Source organism: Anolis carolinensis, chromosome 3 (assembly GCF_035594765.1).
Source record: "Anolis carolinensis isolate JA03-04 chromosome 3, rAnoCar3.1.pri, whole genome shotgun sequence".
In the NCBI taxonomy this organism is placed as follows: Eukaryota; Metazoa; Chordata; class Lepidosauria; order Squamata; family Dactyloidae; genus Anolis; species Anolis carolinensis.
Window position 1 is genome coordinate 78,729,687 of NC_085843.1, and position 12,782 is coordinate 78,742,468.

The 12,782-nt window shown below is 44.8% G+C and overlaps 1 protein-coding gene and 1 long non-coding RNA gene across 3 annotated transcripts in view; one reads left to right on the plus strand and one right to left on the minus strand.

The window, feature by feature from the left end:
• Window positions 1-7,866: 7,866 nt before the first annotated feature.
• Window positions 7,867-11,661, minus strand: LOC134297465 (uncharacterized). Its single transcript, XR_010004220.1, has 3 exons — window positions 11,617-11,661; window positions 9,423-9,585; window positions 7,867-8,039 (listed from the first exon to the last, which is right to left on the minus strand). It is a non-coding gene; the product is annotated as an uncharacterized LOC134297465 (long non-coding RNA).
• kcnj15 (potassium inwardly rectifying channel subfamily J member 15) overlaps window positions 11,349-12,782 on the plus strand; it is a 35,276-nt gene continuing 33,842 nt past the window's right edge. Inside the window, exons 1-2 of one of the 2 annotated variants that reach the window (XM_008107517.3) lie at window positions 11,349-11,702; window positions 11,839-11,892. The gene's annotated coding sequence lies outside the window, so the exon portion shown is untranslated. The remainder of the gene's footprint in view (window positions 11,703-11,838; window positions 11,893-12,782) is intronic. The other variant, XM_008107520.3, reaches the window with a different exon arrangement.

Here is a 12,782-nt window from a genome sequence, read left to right on the forward strand (position 1 = left end):
AAAGAAACAATGTCCAATATGAAATATTAAGGTCCAAAGTTGTAATCCAATAACCGAAACACTCACTTTGCCAGGCAAAGTGAGGGGAGATGACAAGGTCCTTTAGTCCATGAACTTGAGCAAGGCTAGAAAATAACTTGATACTTGAAAACAAGGCTTGAATCGTGGAACAAGGTAACGAGGAACAAGAACAAGGTCCGTGGAATAACTTGGTAAAATCCGTGAAACAAGGCAAGGTTTAGTCCTGGGAAACAAGGCAAGGTCCGTAGGTAAACAAAGGCTGGGAAACAGGAGCGAAGGCTGGAAACAAGGACAAGGCTTGAGCAGGAACGAGGCTTGAAGCGGAGCGCGCTGTTCAGACACAACTCGCTCCGGAGGCTGACGAATTGACTCCGCAAAGTTACTCCGCGGGTAAAACACCTATATAGAGTCTAACTTTCCCGCCGAGAGCAGTTCTCTGGGAACCAGAAACGAAAGCTAATCTCTGAGACCAGATGTTTGACTCCTTAAAGATTCTCATGGAAAGCAGGCTTAATTGGCAAATTCTTAGCAATTATTCTCGCACTCCTGCGCGAGGCTGCTTCCAAACCTCTCTGTTGTTTACAAAACTCATGGCGAGAAAACACTGGAGATGTAGCCTCAGTATTTGTTTGACATACTTCTGGAACATAATCCTCTTGCAGGTGCAAGGTTCCCAGATCTGGCTGGGAAGAATCTGTCTGGGAAGAATCCAGTTCTGACTGGGAAGGTAAAAAACCCAAGTTTTCTTCTTCATCAGGCATCACAATGTCATGAGCAGGACTACAAGGCCCATGGGTCATCACACTATCCCCCTCCTCAAGCCCCCTCCCAAACTGGGACTCTCTCCCCGAGGCGCGAGGTCGTGGCTTGGCGGGATAGGTCTGATGGAAGCGACGGGTTAGATCAGGAGCGTGAACTGTGGAAGCGTCTTCCCAAGAGCGTTCCTCAGGGCCAAAACCCACCCAGTCAATGAGATATTGCAGGCGGCGGCGGTGAAAGCGAGAATCCAAAATGTCCTGAACCTCGAACTCGTCCTCCCCATCCACCAAAATAGGGACGGGGGCCGGCCGGTCTACATCTGGCCGCACACCATCCGCCGGAAGGAGCAGGGAGCGGTGAAACACTGGGTGAATGCGCATTGAACGCGGAAGTTGGAGTCTGAAAGTCACGGGGTTTAATTGCGCCACCACTGGATAGGGGCCAATGAAACGGGCATCTAACTTCCGGCAAGGGCGATGGGAGGGCAAAAAGCGAGTGGACAGAAAAACCCGATCTCCTACCTTGATTTCGGGGCCCGGCTGGCGATGTTTGTCCGCGTGACGTTTATAGTCCTCCTTGGCTTGTTCCAGTTGCTGGAGCAAAAGTTGTTGCACCGCTGTGAGTTCCTGCAGCCAATCTTCTGCTGCGGGAACTTCTGAAGTTTCAATGACAGGGGGAAAGAAACGTGGATGGAAGCCCTAGTTTGCAAAGAACGGCGTTTCTTTTGTAGAAGCCTGGACTCCATTGTTGTAGGCAAATTCCGACAGTGGTAACAGAGAAGCCCAATTGTCCTGTTGGTAGTTTACATAACAGCGAAGGTACTGTTCCAAAGTGGCATTGGTGCGCTCCGTTTGCCCATCCGTTTGGGGATGATGAGCTGAAGATAAACGAGAGTCTATGCCCAATAGTTTTTGTAGTGCCTTCCAGAAACGAGAGGTGAATTGGGATCCACGGTCTGTGACCAAACTCTTGGGCAATCCATGTAGTCTGAAAACATGTTGGAGGAATAAATCTGCAGTCTCTTGGGCCGTGGGAAGACCTTCACAGGGAATGAAATGGGCTAACTTGGTGAAAAGGTCCACCACCACTAGGATCGTGGTGAATCCACAGGAAGGTGGTAAGTCAGTGATAAAATCCGCAGAAATTATTTCCCATGGGCGAGATGGGTTAGGAAGGGGGTGTAGAAGCCCTGAGGGCTTCTCCCTTCTTATCTTGGAGCGCTGGCATACTGGGCAGGTGTTAACATATTTTTCCACATCCTTGCGGATCTTGGGCCACCAGAAATCTCTTAGGATCAAATGCATGGTTTTAAATAGTCCGAAATGCCCTGCTGGTTTGCAGTCATGACACAGATGAAGTGCTTTTTCCCTGCCCGGTCCGGGTGGGATATAAACATGATTTCTATAGCAAAGCAGTCCATCTTTAAGCGAAAAGGGAAAATGCAGACCTTGACGAAGTTGGTCCTGCGCCCAGGCATCTGCTTGCTGACTAGCCCTGATTTCTTGAGCACAGATGGGCCCTGGAGTAGAGGGAGTTGAATCAATGGGAGTGGATTTGGTGTTCCCCACTGTGAGCGTGGCAAAGTTCTCGGGTTGTAGTAGTTGGGATTCAAAGGTCTCCTTGCGTCCTGCAGCGTATTCCGGTTTACGTGACAGGGCGTCTGCTTGCTTGGTTTGGGCTGGGGTCACATAATGAATCTGGAAGTTGAAACGTTCAAAGAATAAAGCCCAACGTTGCTGCCTCTGATTTAGCTTGCGGGCAGTTCTTAGATGTTCTAGATTCCGATGATCAGTGTGGACTTCAATGGGAAATTTGGCCCCTTCTAGCCAATGTCTCCAAGTTTCAAAAGCTGCCTTTATGGCTAATAGTTCTTTTTCCCAAATGGTATAGTTCCTCTCTGGTGCGGTTAGTTGACGAGAATAATAGGCACAAGGATGAAGGTGATCTCCCACCGGTTGTAGGAGCACAGCCCCAATTGCCACATCAGAGGCGTCCGCTTGCACCACAAAAAGGGTTTCAGGATCTGGATGCTGAAGGATTGGCTGGGATGTGAATAATTTCTTTAGTTGCTGGAACCCTTTCTCTGCTTGATCAGTCCAGCGGAAGGGCTGTTTTCCACGGATGCAGCTAGTGATTGGGTCAGACCAGCGGGCAAAATCTGGAATGAACTTGCGGTAATAGTTCGCGAACCCCAAGAATCGCTGCACCTCCTTCTTGTTAGTTGGCGCCCGCCATTCCAATACTGCTGAAACCTTGGCTGGATCCATGGAGAGCCCTAGAGGCGAGATACGGTATCCAAGGAAATCTACCTCTTGTAGATCAAAAGCGCATTTTTCCAGCTTGGCATAAAGTCCATGATCCCGCAATCGTTGTAACACCATTTTGACGTGGTTCTCATGTTCTGATTGTGATCTAGAAAACACCAAAAAATCGTCCAGGTAGATTATCAAGAACCTATCTAGATAGTCCTGGAAAATGTCATTGACAAAATGCTGGAACGTTGCGGGAGCTCCGCATAATCCATAATTCATAACTCGGGACTCGAATAATCCGAATTTAGTCTGGAAGGCGGTCTTCCACTCGTCCCCTTCTCTGATGCGAACTAAGTTGTAAGCTCCCCGAAGATCCAGCTTGGTGTAAACCTTGGCTCCTCGAAGTCGGTCTAGTAGATCCGAGATTAAGGGCAGGGGATAGCTGTTCCGCTTGGTGATATTATTCAATGCTCTGTAGTCCACCACCAAGCGTAATTCCCCTGACTTCTTCTTCACAAACATCACTGGGGAGGCGGCTGGGGATTGAGAGGGTCTGATGAATCCCTTGCGAAGGTTTGTCTCTATGAATTCCCTGAGAGCTTCTTGCTCTGGTTCAGTCAGGGAGTAGAGATGCCCTCGCGGGATCGGGGCCCCCTCCACCAAGTCAATGGCACAGTCATAAGGTCTATGTGGGGGTAATTTTTCGGCTTCTTTTTCATTGAATACATCCCAATACTCGGAGTACTTCTTTGGCAAGGTGATAATGGGCTCGGTGTCTGTGGCATTGTCAGGACCCAGGCTGCAAAGGCACCAATAACCAAACACAGAGGCCAGAATCTAACTAATATCTTTATTGTAGGAATATATAAAGTTAATAAAAGCAAGTATATGAAATTGTCCAAAAGCAGACCTTTCAGGAAAGGTCTCAATTAGCCCAATAAAGCGATGTCCAATATGAAATATTAAGGTCCAAAGTTGTAATCCAATAACCGAAACACTCACTTTGCCAGGCAAAGTGAGGGGAGATGACTAGGTCCTTTAGTCCATAAACTTGAGCAAGGCTAGGAAATAACTTGATACTTGAAACAAGGCTTAAAACGTGGAACAAGGTAACAAGGAACAAGAACAAGGTCCGTGGAAGAACTTGGTAAAATCCGTGATACAAGGCAATGTTTAATCCTGGGAAACAAGCAAGGTCCGTAGGTAAACAAAGGCAAAAACAGGAGCGAAGGCTGGAAAGCAGGGCAAGGCTTGAGCAGGAGCGAGGCTTGAAACGGAGCGCGCTGTCCAGACACAACTCGCTCCGGAGGTTGACGAATTGACTCCGCGAAGTTACTTCGCGGGTAAATCACCTATATAGAGTCTAACTTTCCCGCCGAAGCAGTTCTCTGGGAACCAGAAACGAAAGCTAATCTTTGAGACCAGATGTTTGACTCCTTAAGGATTCTCACGAAAAAGGAGACTTAATTGGCTGAATTCTTGGCTGCTATCCTCGCACTCCTGCGCGAAGCAGCTTCCAAACCTCTCTGTTGTTTACAAAACTCATGGCGGGAGAACACAGGAGAAGTGGGCTCCGGATTTGTTTGACATACTTCTGGGTCACAACTTTCTTGCAGGTGCAAGGTTCCCAGATCTGCCTGGGAAAGATCTGACTGAGAAAATTCCAGTTCAGACTGGGAAGGTAAAAAACCCAAGTTTTCTTCATCATCAGGCATTACAGTGTCATAAGCAGGACTACAAGGCCCATGAGTCATCACAGGCATGGCAGACCTTGGCTACGAGGCAATGGTTTTGGCAGTACTTTGAAGCAAACTGCAGTTCTCTGTTGGACCAGGAGATGCTTGGGTCGTGAAGTGTCAGCCATGGAATCCCCAAAATCACAGGGAAATGGGGAACCTCAGTAACAAAGAAGGAAATCTCTTCCATATGTTCCCTTATCCACATCCTGGTGGGTTCCGACCACTGGCTTACGGGGCCCGTCTTGAGAGGGCGGCCATCGATGGCTTGCACCACACGGGCATTCTTGAAGTCATGATATTGTAATCCCAGAGAGTCGGCATACTCTCTATCAATGAAATTGTTGGTAGCTCCTGAGTCTATCATGGCGTGGATCATGACGGGTCCCTTTTTTGCTGACCATAAGGTGACCACTAGAAGGAACAGGACCCCGGTTGGCGGCTCTTGAATGGGTTTCTTGACCGGGTTGGCGAGCCTCTCTACGCCCGGTCGTTGGCTTCCCCCGCCGGCTGTGTGCCAGCCGCCTCAGACGCCTTCGTCTCCGTGGAGGACGCCGCCGCAAGACGGGCGGCGGGCTTCCCTTTGGCTGGGCACTCTCTGGCGAAGTGGCCCCCATTCCCGCAATACCAACAGAGATTTAGGCGTTGGCGGCGGGCCTTCTCGGCGGCATCTAATCTGGGACGCACATTGCCCAACTGCATCGGCACCTCCTCGCTCCCTCTGGGGTATGGGGATGGTGGTGGGGGTCTCCACACTGGACGCGGCTGAACGCTGGCGGGAGCGGGGGGTTTTGCCCCAGCTCTACCGCTCTGGCCTCGTACCCACTGTTTCCTGTTGGCAATCATGACTTCAGCCCGTAAACATTGATCGATGAGTGCTTCCAGCGTTTGGGGAGGATCCACCTTGGAGATTTCCTCCAGCATTTCAATGTTGAGACCCTCCCGAAATTGTCCTCTGAGGGCAACATCGTTCCAGCCGGTGTTGTGGGCCAGCACTCGGAACTCGGCTATGTACTGAGACATGGGTCTGTCTCCTTGGAAGAGGCGGCGGAGTTTGTGCCCGGCTGCCTCCAAATTGTCCTCGATTCCCCAGGTCGCCTTAAGGTGGTCCAAGAAATGTTGCGCTGACCTTAGATGTGGGGAGGCTTGGTCGAACAGAGCCGTCGCCCAGTTAGCCGCTGGCCCGTCTAGGAGACTGTAAATCCACGCCACCTTGATGTCTTCCTGGGGAAACTCGGCATCACGGGCCTCTAGATAAGCTTGGCATTGGCGACGGAAAACATGAACCTTAGAAGCTTCTCCAGTAAACTTGGTTGGCAACGCCATGGCCGGAAGACGGATTCCGCGTTCCTTCAAACCCTTTATTTCCCCATCCTGTGCATTGAGCTTATCACGGATTCGGTCCACCTCATCCTTGTCGATGGTGTAGGTAATCGGCTGGCCGCTCGGCCCAGGTACGGCTCCGGTAGACATTCTGGCCGAGGTTAATTGGTGCTTTTGGTGGCGGAGTCAAACTGTCACGACCCAGGCTACAGAGCACCAATAACCATACGCAGAGGCCAGATTCTATCTAATATCTTTATTAAGGAAATATATAAAGTTAGTAAAAGCAAATGTAAAAGTTAGTCCAGAAGCAGACCTTTCAGGAAAGGTCAAAATTAGTCCAAAGAAACAATGTCCAATATGAAATATTAAGGTCCAAAGTTGTAATCCAATAACCGAAACACTCACTTTGCCAGGCAAAGTGAGGGGAGATGACAAGGTCCTTTAGTCCATGAACTTGAGCAAGGCTAGAAAATAACTTGATACTTGAAAACAAGGCTTGAATCGTGGAACAAGGTAACGAGGAACAAGAACAAGGTCCGTGGAATAACTTGGTAAAATCCGTGAAACAAGGCAAGGTTTAGTCCTGGGAAACAAGGCAAGGTCCGTAGGTAAACAAAGGCTGGGAAACAGGAGCGAAGGCTGGAAACAAGGACAAGGCTTGAGCAGGAACGAGGCTTGAAGCGGAGCGCGCTGTTCAGACACAACTCGCTCCGGAGGCTGACGAATTGACTCCGCAAAGTTACTCCGCGGGTAAAACACCTATATAGAGTCTAACTTTCCCGCCGAGAGCAGTTCTCTGGGAACCAGAAACGAAAGCTAATCTCTGAGACCAGATGTTTGACTCCTTAAAGATTCTCATGGAAAGCAGGCTTAATTGGCAAATTCTTAGCAATTATTCTCGCACTCCTGCGCGAGGCTGCTTCCAAACCTCTCTGTTGTTTACAAAACTCATGGCGAGAAAACACTGGAGATGTAGCCTCAGTATTTGTTTGACATACTTCTGGAACATAATCCTCTTGCAGGTGCAAGGTTCCCAGATCTGGCTGGGAAGAATCTGTCTGGGAAGAATCCAGTTCTGACTGGGAAGGTAAAAAACCCAAGTTTTCTTCTTCATCAGGCATCACAATGTCATGAGCAGGACTACAAGGCCCATGGGTCATCACACTTATATACTTTGGCATACATAGGGAATCCACCAGTTATGTCAAAACCACTCACTTACTGTCTGTTTTATTTCCAAATTAGTTGGTGTTCAGTCATCTAAGCCAGTGGTTCTCAACCTGTGGGTCCCCAGGTGCTTTGGCCTACAACTCTCAGAAATCCCAGCCAGTTTACCAGCTGTTCGGATTTCTGGGAGTTGAGGGCCAAAACATCTGGGGACCTACAGGTTGAGAACCACTGATCTAAGCTCACTATGGAAGGGCCAGTGCTCCTCACACACTCCCCTGGTGTTCTTCCCCTCTTATTTGATGCTGTAGTGAAAAAAAAAAGGAAGATCAGGGACAATTTCAGTGGTCTACAAGAAACAATTTCCATATAAGAGCATATTGTTTAGTCTAGTAATCCAAAGTAAAGTTGTTTGGATTTCTGCCATCCCATCCTTTTTTAGTTCATATTATCTGACAGTTAATATGCAGTGGAAAATCAGATGCAACAGTATATGATAGCACATGACATTTCATATGTTAAGCAGTCAAGATTAAACCAGTATGTAGCTGGGGGGAAAGAAAGCATTTTTAGAATCAAAATTATATAATTTCACAGCTAAAGTGTTGATTTAAAAATTGAAATTTATTATTCAAAGGATTCATTTTTGACTCTTGGCTGTCATTCAAGCAACTTTTTCTAAGATGAACTCAGCGTGGCATTCATGGTTTTATTCCATCTCATTCCTACTATAGGCTTGTAAGGTCAGCAGTGCTGAGAGTGAATGATTCAAGGCGATCTAATCACAAAATAAACAAATAGATAAACAAGTATTTGAACAAGCAGGAACCTCATGAAAAATACAACCTCATATTTTGTAACATTCTAGACCTGGGGTGAGCAAAGTGTATCCAGGGAGCTCAGCAGACACAGTCTGGATCTACACTGCTTTGAACTAGATTATATGAGTCGACACTGCCAAATAATCCAGTTCAAAGTAGATAATCTGGATAAACTGGATTATACAGCAGTGTAGATGATGCCAAAGATATTGGCATTATCAGTGGGAAGAATGATATCTCTCAGGACCTCTTCACATGGGACTTTTTAGCCTCGTTTTGCTGCCTTTAAGCACGGCAAAGGTGGTCCTTTGACGGGTTCTGCCAGGCGACATCAGACGATGCATGGCAGGCCTCACCCATTTTTCCTCCCAGAGTTGAGGGGCGGGGGAGCACCGAAAGGAGCTACTCAAAACATGCTTGCCTTCCCAGGCCTGTGGTCCTAGCTTAAATCACTAAGATTAGGCTTTAGAAAAAGGAGAGAAAGGAGTAGGAGATGAGGGAGTGAACAGAACCTAGAGGCATGCACTCCTTTTTACTGTTCTTCCTCTTAATGTTCTGCAAAATATTGCCAAAGTCAAACTCCCTAAGATTTGTTGGCGCTGTAGGTGGGGTGTGGTGATGTTATGCACTATCAAGTGAAACACAGTTTCAGAGGTATACAACCCAAAGTAATTTTATCTGGTCTTAAAGAAAAGAATCCTTCCTATTTTTTTTAAATTGACAATTTTAAAAGCTGTTTCCTGTGAGATCCATATTTCTACAGGCTTGCACATATATAGAGAGAATGTTTAAAATTAAAGCTAGTGAATTTTAATGGCAGGGAGATGGGCCAGGGAGGAGGGAGTTCTCTGTTTGGGTGGATTCAAATCTCAGTCAAAGGAGATTTTGGAGACTAGTGAACTTCACCTCAGTTTCATAACAGCCCTTAACAAGCCCCTTAAATATGCTTCCCATGTTTGTTTTAGGACAGTGGTTCTCAACCTGTGGGTTCCCAGATGTTTTGGCCTTCCCAGACATCCTAACAGCTGGTAAACTGGCTGGGATTTCTTGGAGTTGTAGGCCAAAACACCTGGGGACTCACAGGTTGAGAACCACTTTTTAAGGAGAATATTCCTAGGACCTGTAGTGGTAGATACTTCACTTTTGCTGATTTTTCTCTCTCCGATGAACGCAGAGGAGCCCTTGGTGGCACAGCAGATTAAACCACTGAGCTGCTGAACTTGCTGACTGAAAGGTGGGCAGTTCAAATACGGGGAGTGGGGTGAATTCCCGCTGTTAGCCATAGCTTCTGTCAACCTAGCAGTTCGAAAACATGCAAATGTGAGTAGATCATTAGGTACCACTTCGGCGGGAACATGGTGCTCCATGCAGTCATGCTGGCCACATGACCTTGGAGGTGTCTACGGATAACGCTGGCTCTTCAGCTTAGAAATGGAGATGAGCACCACATCCTAGAATCGGACACAACTGGACTTGATGTCAAAGGGAAACCTTTATCTTTATCTATGAAACACAGAAATAATTTGTTTCAGATAGAATCCTTTCCTCACTTTCACAAAAGCTTTGTTTCCAAAAGCTGATGTTATTGTCTTAATTGCCTAATTTGTCCCTGAATCCTGCTCCCCAATTAGACCGTTTAAGTGCAAAGTGAACTGATTTTGGACCAGATCAGAAACAAATTTTACAGTTCCTTGATTTTCCCAACCAATAGGAATTCTTTGTTTTGAACCCTTTTTTTCTCCACAAGCTTTAACCATATCCAACACGATTTTCTTTCCTCCTAAATAATATTTTCTTAGCCCTAATAGTGAATATATAATGTATACAACGTTCGCTCACTGCTTCATCATCATCTAGTGGATTGATTTGTCACAGATGGTGTATTGGAAACACTATAAAATCCTGGAATAGGGAATCAGGAAGCAGGCTTTGAAACAATACATCTTGATCAAGTATGCCTTGCACTGTGGTCCTTCTTGCAGCCAGTACCAAAGCCAGATGAGATCCTCAGAGCTGCTCAGGGCATGGATGAGAAACATGTGTGTGAGTGGTGTCTATACATCTGACTCTGGCAAAGGTGGAAGCGGAGGGGGGGGGTGTCACAGATTGCTTATATCCTCTTAAATATAAGGCAGCTGGTTGTTTTGGCTTGAACTCCCTATTTAACCATAAGAACAGCAGTATTCCAGACCTCTATATTCCTATGGTTGCATATTGATAGCATTGTTATTGTCTGCTTCCCAGTGCAGTTCTGGAAAGAAATGATGTTTTGCTGGCATGTCCATTTTAATTTATAAAATTCACACACACCCCTGAAGATACTAGTAACACAGTCCTATACATGTGTACTGAGAGGAATAAGTCCCATTGAAATCAATAGAATTTACAGTTAAATCAGTCTTTGCAATTGCTTGCTGCAAGGCAGGATATAATCATATAATACTAGGTTTAATGGGGGAAAGTATTTCGTCTGGGCTCTGTTGATATACTTGAGGGAAATAAATCAGACCAGGTGCTTTGTTAAATATTTTGCCCAACATTTAATCTATTCCCCCCTTTCACCGTGCAGAACCCCTTATATGTTATTCTGTTCTTGTTTTGCTTGCATTTTACAGTTTTTGTTATTCTGTAGGTAAGACACAATGTGGCCACTTTTAACACCAAAAAAGTATCATTGAAATACTTTGTATAAAATAAACAAGTAAATAATACAATGAATTCCATGGAAGGATGTGTATCAGTGAATAATATTCCAGACAGAAACTTCCTAAAGATGAGTGATTGTCTTCCCTTTTACTCTGAAATTTATGGAGTGATTTCTGGAAATCACATCAAAACCAGAGTGTGCCTACGGCATACTGGAAGCATTAAAGATGGCAAAATATAGTGCTCTCTTTCTCTATATGTGGTGTTTTCCAATGTTTAATTCTGATGTCTTGTAAATAACAAAGGAAATGCCACACATAAGAGCTCAGAAAGAAACAGTAGTGCCAGCAATCAGCTGGGAACCATTGACATTCTGGGATATCAACTCTATCCAAAGAGCAACACATGAAATTAGACTTGCTGTGTGCTTGTTTTACAACCAATCTTCTAGTCTTTTAAAGGAAGGAGCACTATCTTTTGTATTTTTTAATAATTTAAATTAAGATTTATCCAAAGTATTTCTTTAACTTTATTTGGTTAAAGCAAAATCTTGAAGGAACTTTGATCATATTTCTTCAAAGATTAACTGACGTCCTCTAAAAGTACATCAGTTTCTTTTTAGGCAGGTATTTGTTTAGCTCATAGCAGGGTGTTGAATGTTAATAGACTTATACAGTTTCCTAGACTTCGCTGTAGATTTCCTTAAGACAAAGTGCTGACATCACGAAGTCTCCTTTCAGATTCCCTCCCCTCCCTTTGGTTTCCTCATTCAGGTAATTCCAACTCAAAACCCTTAGTAACTTGATTTTGACTGACAGTGAGGCCAGGGAGATCTAGGGTGGAGTGAAAAGGAAGGAGGGCTTTCAGAAGCATACATATATACATTACCTGAAGGATACGCCTTCGATGAAGAACCATCCGACTTGTTGTGAGAGTCCTTTGAAGAAAGAAATCTGAACCTTGCTCCTTTACAGGTAAGAGGAAATTATTGAGAGGAATGCTTTGTTGCTTGGCAATACTTGAAAAACTTTGCACAGAAGTGCAGAGTTGGCAAATTAAGACTTGTGTTCAATAATGATGTTTTTTTAAAACCCTTTTAATGTTCCTCAGAATACCATGGAAGGGAAGCTTGCTCAGAGTTGACTTTACAGAAGGAGCATAAAGGTAAGTAGTTCTTAATGGGAAGAGAAAAAAAATAGGAGTGTAATGCTTTATTCCACTGATGTGTGGTGCAGCTGATGCTGTCTTGGTGTTGGTGAAATCTAGGATTTTCTTTTTCTTGGGGTATTGATCCCCTCCCCCAAATGTTTATTCTTCTCAAAAGATCTTGATACTGTCTTCTCTTTCCTTTTTTTTTAAAAAGCAACTTAATGGTTATAGTTCTTAATTTGATCGGAACATTTTAAAGTATCTACTGCAGTATAAAAAAGTATTCGGTAACAGGTTTTGCAATGGATGTTTAAAAAGAGAGAGGAGAAAACCTTACGTGGAGAACATGATTATTGTACTTCAAAGCTTATAAAGTCAAAATCTGAGTTGCAAATGTCACCATTCTTCTAGACCAACTTGCTCTAATATTCCTACTGTTATTTATCCCCATTTAGAATATGTGCCTCATACAGATTTATAGTTAAAATAATATTTTCTCGATGTCTTTCAGAAAAGTGCTACTATCCATAAGCCAAAGTCAGTTGGGGACAGGGTGTTGTAAAGTGTATGGATCTTAGTGCACAATTTATTTTCAGTTCCCATTCATTTCTATGGCAAAGTTCAGTGTATGGGTCACGTGTAATTTGTTGAAATAGAAGGGATTTAAATCTTTCAGTTTTTCTGCCTTTTCTGTTATACATATAAAAGGAATATAATATAATATAATTGTGCCAATCCTCTATAACCTTCAATCACTTTTGTAAACAAGTGATTATAAGCTAGAGATAAATCAGTTGTCCTGGGTATTATATATATATACTGTATATACTCGAGTATAAGCCTAGTTTTTTAGCCCTTTTTTAAGACTGAAAAAGCCCACTCGGCTTATACTCGGGTGAGTTGGC